The sequence below is a fragment of the Oryctolagus cuniculus genome, chromosome 16 (assembly GCF_964237555.1).
Source record: "Oryctolagus cuniculus chromosome 16, mOryCun1.1, whole genome shotgun sequence".
Classification (NCBI taxonomy): Eukaryota; Metazoa; Chordata; class Mammalia; order Lagomorpha; family Leporidae; genus Oryctolagus; species Oryctolagus cuniculus.
Window position 1 is genome coordinate 27,198,862 of NC_091447.1, and position 7,505 is coordinate 27,206,366.

A 7,505-nucleotide genomic window follows, 5' to 3' on the forward strand; every position below is an offset into this window, starting at 1 on the left:
CCTTCCTCTCTGGGAAGACAAGAGGCTGGAGTCACCAAGCCAGAATGTGGGAACTGCATCTAGATCTCCCGTGTGGGTGTTAGGGACCCAAGTACTCCAGCCATTGTCTGCTGCCTCCCAGAGCTTGCATCAGTAGGAAACTGGAATTGAAAGCAGTGCCAGGACTCGAACCCAGACACTTTGGCATGGCATGTGGGCATCCTAAGCGGGACCTTGACACCTGCCCCAAGCACCTGCACTTGTTTGGATTTTTTGTAAACTGTCAAGAACTATATTTGAAGGTTGCTAGAGAGAACACTAATTTTCTATTTTTGAATCTTTAAACATTCACTACATACAAACATGATGACATATATTACAAAACCAGTAATTGCCTGCAGAAATCTTATACTTCAGCTTTCTTCAGAAGTCTCTTGAAGAAACACTGACACTCCTTTAACCCACTCTTTTGCATTTGTGAAGCTATCATTGTCTTTGTCAAATACAAAAAAAAAAAACTGTAAAAAGAGTTCATAAGTGAATTGTGATTTGTATGCATGAATTGATGGAAATACTTTCTTGCAAAGTGATTGGGGAGAAAGTTTTGGTCCAACCTTCCTAAAGAAATCAAAATCACTAGAAAGGTGATTTATATATATATTTATTTATTTATTTATATAATATATATTTATATATTTATTAACTTTTTTTTATTTGAAAGACAGAGTGACAGAGTGATAGAGAGGGACACCGAGAGATATTTTTCCATCCTCTGGTTCACTCTCCAAATGGCTACAACAGCTGGGGCTGGGCCAGGCCAAAGCCAGGAGCCAGGAACTACATCCAGGTCTCCCACATGGGTGGCAGGGGCCTAAGGATTTGGGCCATCATCTATTGCTTTCCCAGGCTCATTAGCAGGGAGCAACTGGAACTTGAGCTGTTCCTCTGATATGGGTGCTGGGCATTACAGACAGCAACCTAACCTGCTGCACCACCATGTTGACCCCTCCCCTCACATTTTAAAAGAAGGAAGTCACTGCCTGTGTGAGCACTAATGTACTTCCTTCTTGGTTTTTTCTACAGTTGCCCTGAGCCAAGAAGACAGTCTCAGTGTAGCTTATCATTATGATAAATTTTATTCTAAAAAAAGTGGCAAAACTCGGAACTTGCACAATTCCTAAAGGTAAATTACTAAAATAATACATTATTTAAAAAACCTATAAATGTATTATCCCATAAAAATTAGTTAAAATTTTTAAAACATCTTAAAATATTATAAAACTTATCAGATGATTGTATACTTTATTTTATTTTTTAAAGGTTTATTTATTTATTTGAAAGTCAGAGTTACAAAGAGAAAGAAAGACAGACAGAGATCTTATAGCTGCTGAGTCACTCTCCAAATAGCCACCACAGCCGGAGCTGGCCAGGCCAAAGCCAGGTCTCCCACGTGAGTGGCAGGGGTCAAACACTTGGGTCATCCTCTGTTGCTTTCCCAGGCACATTAGCATGCAGCAGCCAAGACTCAAACTGGAGCCCATATGGGATGATGATGTGGCACTTGGTGACCTAACCTGCTGCACCACAGCATTGACCCTTATTGTACATCTTAAAAATCTATTCTAAAGCTAACTGAATCATAGTAAATGATTTCCTATTTTAAATCTACAACATTTTCTTTGATTTCTTTCCAATATGAGTCATCATTTAAAAATTATTTCATTTGAGAGGCAGAAAGACAGAGACAGAAAGGGGCCAGTGTGATGGCATAGTAGGTTAAGCCTCTGTCTGTGGCACTGGCATCCTACATGGATGTGGATTTGAGTCCTGGAACCTCCATTTCCGATCTGTCTCCCCATTAATGGCCTGGGAAAGCAGTGGAGTGCACCCATGTGGGAGACCAAGAAGAAGCTCCGAGCTTCTGGCTTCAGATCTACCCAGCTCTGACCATTGTAACCATCTGGGGAGTGAACCAGCAGAAAGAAGACCTTTCTCTCTTTTTCTCTATTTCTCCGTCAGTAACTTTGCCTCTCAAATAAATAAATGAATAAGTAAATCTTTTATTTTAAAGAGACAGAGAGAGTGAGCATCCATTTGTTGGTCTACTACTCAGTTCTTATGTGGGTGGCAGGAACCCAAGTACTTAAGCCATCATCGCTGCCTCCCAGGGTCTGCATTAGCAGGAAGTTGGAGCCAGGACTTGAACCCAGGGTCTCTGATATGGAGACATGGGTGTCTTAACTACCATGATCATTTTTATTTTTATTTTGTAAATATTTACTTATTTATTTGAGTGGAAGAGTTACAGAGAGAAGGAGAGACACACACAGAGAAAGATATCTTCCATCTTTGATTCATTCCCCAAATGACTGCAACTGCTAGGACTGGGCCAGACTGAAGCCAGGGACTAGGAATTCCATCTGGGTCTCCCACATGGGTGGCAGGGGCATAGCCCCTGGTCATCTTCTGCTACTTTCTTTATATATACATATATATTTGAAAGCCAGAGTTACAGAGAGGGAGGAGAGGCAGAGAGAGAGAGAGCGAGAGAGAGGTCTTCCTTCTGTTGGTTCACCCCCGAAATGGCCGCTACAGCCAGAGCTATGCCGATCCAAAGCTGGGAGCAGATGCTTCCTCCTGGTCTCCCATGGGGTGCAGGGCCCAAGCACTTGGGCCATCCTCCACTGCACTCCCGAGCCACAGCAGAGAGCTGGACTGGAAGAGGAGCAACCGGAACTAGAACCCGGCGCCCATATGGGATGCTGGCACCACAGGGGAGGATTAACCAAATGAGCCCCTTCTTTTTCTTCTGCTTTCTTAGGTGCATTAGCGGGGAGATGGATTGGAAATGGTGCAGCTGGGACCCAAACAAGCAGCCATATGATGTGCCAGCATCCCAGCAGGCCACCTTTACCCACCCTGCCACAATGCCAGCTTTGAAAGAGTTACAGAGAGGGGGAGACACACATAAATATACACAGAGTTCTTCCAACTAATGGTTCACTCCCTAGATGGCTGCAACAGCCAGTGCTGGGCCACACTGAAGCCAGGAGCCCGAGCTTCTTTTAGTTCTCCCACATGGATGGCAGGGGACCAAGCACTTGGGCCATCTGCTTTTGCTTTCCCATGCGCATTAGCAGGGAGCTGGATTGGAAGTGGAGCAGATACAAACAAGCATCCATGTAGGATGCCAGCATTGCAGGTGGCAGCTTTACCTGCTGTACCACAACACCAGCCCCACCATGATCATTTTTATACTGCCTGATACATTCTTTATTTTTATAAGGGGAAAAAGTAATAACTTACATCTAAAGCACATGAAGCCAAAGACACGATTTAAAAACCACAAGATGATTATCTTTTTTTAAAAAGCACACTGCCAACTTACTTAGTTCATTTTTATTTCTCAAAGTTACACAGCTAGGGAGGGCATCATGGCACAGTGGATTCAGAGGTTCACACCAGAGTGCCTGCGTTTTAGTTCCACCACTGCTTCCACCGCAGCTTGCAGCTATTGTGCCTGGGAGGCAGCAGATAATGATCCAAATACTTGCGTTCTTGCTATCCATATGGGAGACCAAGATGGAGTTGCTGGCTCCTGGCTTCAGCCTGGTCCACACCTGGCTGCTGCAGGCATTTGGGGAGTGAATTAGCAAATGGGAGATAGATAGATCTCCCTCTCTCTCTGCACTCTTTCTTTCAAATAAATAAATCTTACATTTAAAAAATGTATTTAGCTATGAGATATGAAATTCTGAGTAAGTTTGGATTAAAATCGCCCTCACAATCAAACCAACTGTTGTTTGTTGTACTACAATACCTACCACTTTAGGTTGGCATTGAAAAAAGTGAGTCTTGGATGAAAATTAAATACATATATAGTTGCCATCTCAGATTGCACCACTGTAGTTTTTGATGTCTTCTCGTCCCTGTTCATCAACATATCATCAGTCATTCCGAGCATGCTCCACAAGGTCTTTTGAAGCGTGTTACACTCTAGTCCAACGTCCGTCTTCCACCATGTCTTCCCAGGCTGTGGAAGTCTTAGGAGACACTCTACTTCATTTTTTTAAATTGTACAATGAAAAGAGTAATAAATACAATTTATACATCAAGTTATTCAGTCCAATTAAATGTATTTTACTGGAGCCAGCACTGTGGAGTAGTGGGTAAAGTCGCCACCTGCAGTGCTGGCTTTCCATATGGGTGCTGGTTTGAGACCTGGCTGTTCCACTTCCGATCCAGCTCTCTGCTGTGGCCTGGGAAAGCAGTAGAAGATGGCCCAAGACCTTGTGCCCCTGCTCCCATGTGGGAGACCTGGAGGAGGCTCCTGGCTCCTGGCTTTGGATCGGCCCATGTCCCTCTGTTGAGGCCATTTGGGGAATGAACCAGCAGATGGAAGACCTCTCTCTCTCTCTCTCTCTCTCACTTTCTCACTCCCTCCCTCCCTCTCTCTCTCTGCCTCTCCTCTCTCTGTGTAACTCTGACTTTCAAATAAATAAATAAATCCTTTTAAAAATATATTTTACTAAGCAGCTCTTTTGTTTCTATGATATTAGGTTGATACAAAAAAAGTATGATGAATGGCCGGCGCCACAGCTCACTAGGCTACTCCTCCGCGTGTGGCGCCAGCACACCGGGTTCTAGTCCCAGTAGGGGCACTGGATTCTGTCCCGGCTGCCCCTCTTCCAATCCAGCTCTCTGCTGTGGCCCGGGAAAGCAGTGGAGGATGGCCCAAGTGCTTGGGCCCTGCACCGGCATGGGAGACCAGGAGAAGCACCTGGCTCCTGGCTTCGGATCAGCGTGGTGCGCAGGCCGCAGCGCACCGGCAGCAGCAGCCATTGGAGGGTGAACCAACGGCAAAGGAAAACCTTTCTCTCTGTCTCTCTCTCTCACTGTCCACTCTGCCTGTAAAAAAAAAAAAAAAAAAAAAAAAAAAAAAGTGTGATGAATTTCTCAAGAGCTCACACAATTAAAAAAGAACACTGAGCTTCCTTCAGAATTTTCGTGAGACAATATATTACAGTTCCCACTGTAGACATAGGAAGAAAGGGAAATCAGTATGGGAAAGAAGACGTGGGCCATTTTCAAGGGAGAAGTAGATAGCAGATACCGAACTGTGCCCTGAAGGACGCCTCGTGTTGATCTGGTGAGGATTCACTGGGGTGGTAAGGAAAGGGAACAACAGGAACAAAGGGAAGAGGAAGAATCGGGGTTGAGTTTGAGCACACCTTACTGGGAGGCCAGGAGTAGGGAAGAAATGAAAACAGGTTGAAGAGGATGGACTGGTGGTAGAGGGCCCCGAGTGCCAGGTCAGAGGATTAATACTCATTGTCCTGGAGCAAAACAGGACACCATTTCTGGGCCACTGTGTGAGAATCAACCCCCTCCACTGCTCTGTGCTTACCAAATATGCAGATTCTCATTATTTGATCCAGATATGCTAAGTCAGAACTGCCCAGGAATTCACATAAATTTCTTAAAACTTGAGTTGCCTTTAAAATTGTGCTTAACTCATTTTTAAACTTTATTTAAAAGGCACAGAGACAGAGAAACAGATACAGGTCTTCCATCTGCTGGTTCTCTCCCCAAATGCCCACAATAGTCTGGGTTGGGCCAGGCCAGAGCCAGGAGCCCAGAATTCAATTTACATCTCCCATGTGGGAGGCGGGGATCCAAATACTTGGACCATTATCTGTGTCTCTCAGGTGTGCATTAGCAGAAAGATGGTTGTCTTGTGCTTTAGGTTTCACCTTTAAAAAGCCATTTCTGGCCGGCGCCGCGGCTCACTAGGCTAATCCTCCGCCTTGCAGCGCCGGCACACCGGATTCTAGTCCCGGTCGGGGCACTGGATTCTGTCCCGGTTGCCCCTCTTCCAGGCCAGCTCTCTGCTGTGGTCAGGGAGTGCAGTGGAGGATGGCCCAAGTGCTTGGCCCTGCACCCCATGGGAGACCAGGAGAAGTACCTGGCTCCTGGCTTCGGATTAGCGTGGTGCGCTGGCCGCAGCGGCCATTGGAGGGTGAACCAAGGGCAAAGGAAGACCTTTCTCTCTGTCTCTCTCTCTCACTGTCCACTCTGCCTGTCAAAAAAAAAAAAAAAAAGCCATTTCTAATCAATGAGCATAAATATCCACACCTTTTTTGTTTGTTTGTTTACATTTTCCTTGAGCTATTTTCACAGGTGAAACTGGCTAGGCCATGTTTGAGGGACCATGTTCCAATCACTGCTTAAACACATCCTATGAAAATCTGTATTCCTATAACAAGTACATGAGGAGTTGATTTCTTCTGCTTTAAACACATATTAACATCAACATTTAAAATTTAAAAAAAAAATTGAGTTGTGGGGGCCAGTGCTGTGGTGTAGTAGTTTAAGCCGCAGCCTGTGACAACCTGCATCCCATTTCAGCATGTATTCTTGTCCCAGCTGTTCCATGTTCCACTTCCTATCCGGCTCCCTGCTAATGCATCTGGGAAGGCAACAGGGAATAACCCACGTGCTTGGGCCTCTGCACCCATGTGGGAGACCCAGATGAAGCTCCCAGCTCCAGGCTTCTGCTTGGCCTAGCACCAGCTGTTGTGACCATCTGGGGAGTGAACCAGCAGATGGAAAATTCTCTCTCTCTCCCTCTCCCTTTCTCTCTCTCTCTCTGCCTTTCAAACAAGTAAATAGATCTTAAAATTTTTTAAAAAAAAATTTATTTGAGAGGCAGAGAAGCAGACAGACAGAAAACTCGTTTGCTGCTTCACTCTCTAAATGCCTGCAACCACCAGGGGGTAGAAGCCAGGTATGAGGAGCTCAAGCCAGGTCTCCCATGGGGGTGGCAAGAACTCAGTTACTTGAGCCCTCATCACCGCCTCCTGGGGGTGTGCACTAGCATGAAGCTGGAGTCGGGAAGCACAGCTGGGACCCCTCAGTGTGGGTGTGGGCATCCTACTCGGCACCCCAGGGCTAGGCCAGACATCGGCCCCTCGGCATTTTTCACAGTAAACAGCTTCACTAGCACATTTGCTTGTACCCATGTTTGATTTGGAGCTTATTATGCAAATATCCTTTTTGAGCTTTTCTGTTTTAATAGGAATGCTTGCCTGTTTCACTCCCCATCTGTCATTATTAATCATTTGGGGTTCACTCATTCTTTCATAGGATTGTTTTCCTCCTATGTAAATATTATGTTAGGAAAATGTGCTGCTTATTCTGTAAAATGATATCTATTTTTTAAATAGGGAGGCTTTGAAAACTTGGGTGATTGCAAACTCCTGATTCACCTATGCAATCTTATAAGTATCATTTGATTTTTTATAATGCGGATTGTCCACTAGTTATTGGCTGAAATCCCTTCACAATTAAAATGAGGTAGAGGTACTACATTCTTGAAATGACAACATTATAGAGATGGAAAACAAGGAGTGGGTGCTGGGCATTTTGGTTGAACATGTGGGTGTGGGTGCTGCTGTGTAGGGTAGCATGAAAGAGGTCCTGGATGATCTTCCTTCCCTCCTTTTTTCTTTCTTCCTTCCTCCTCT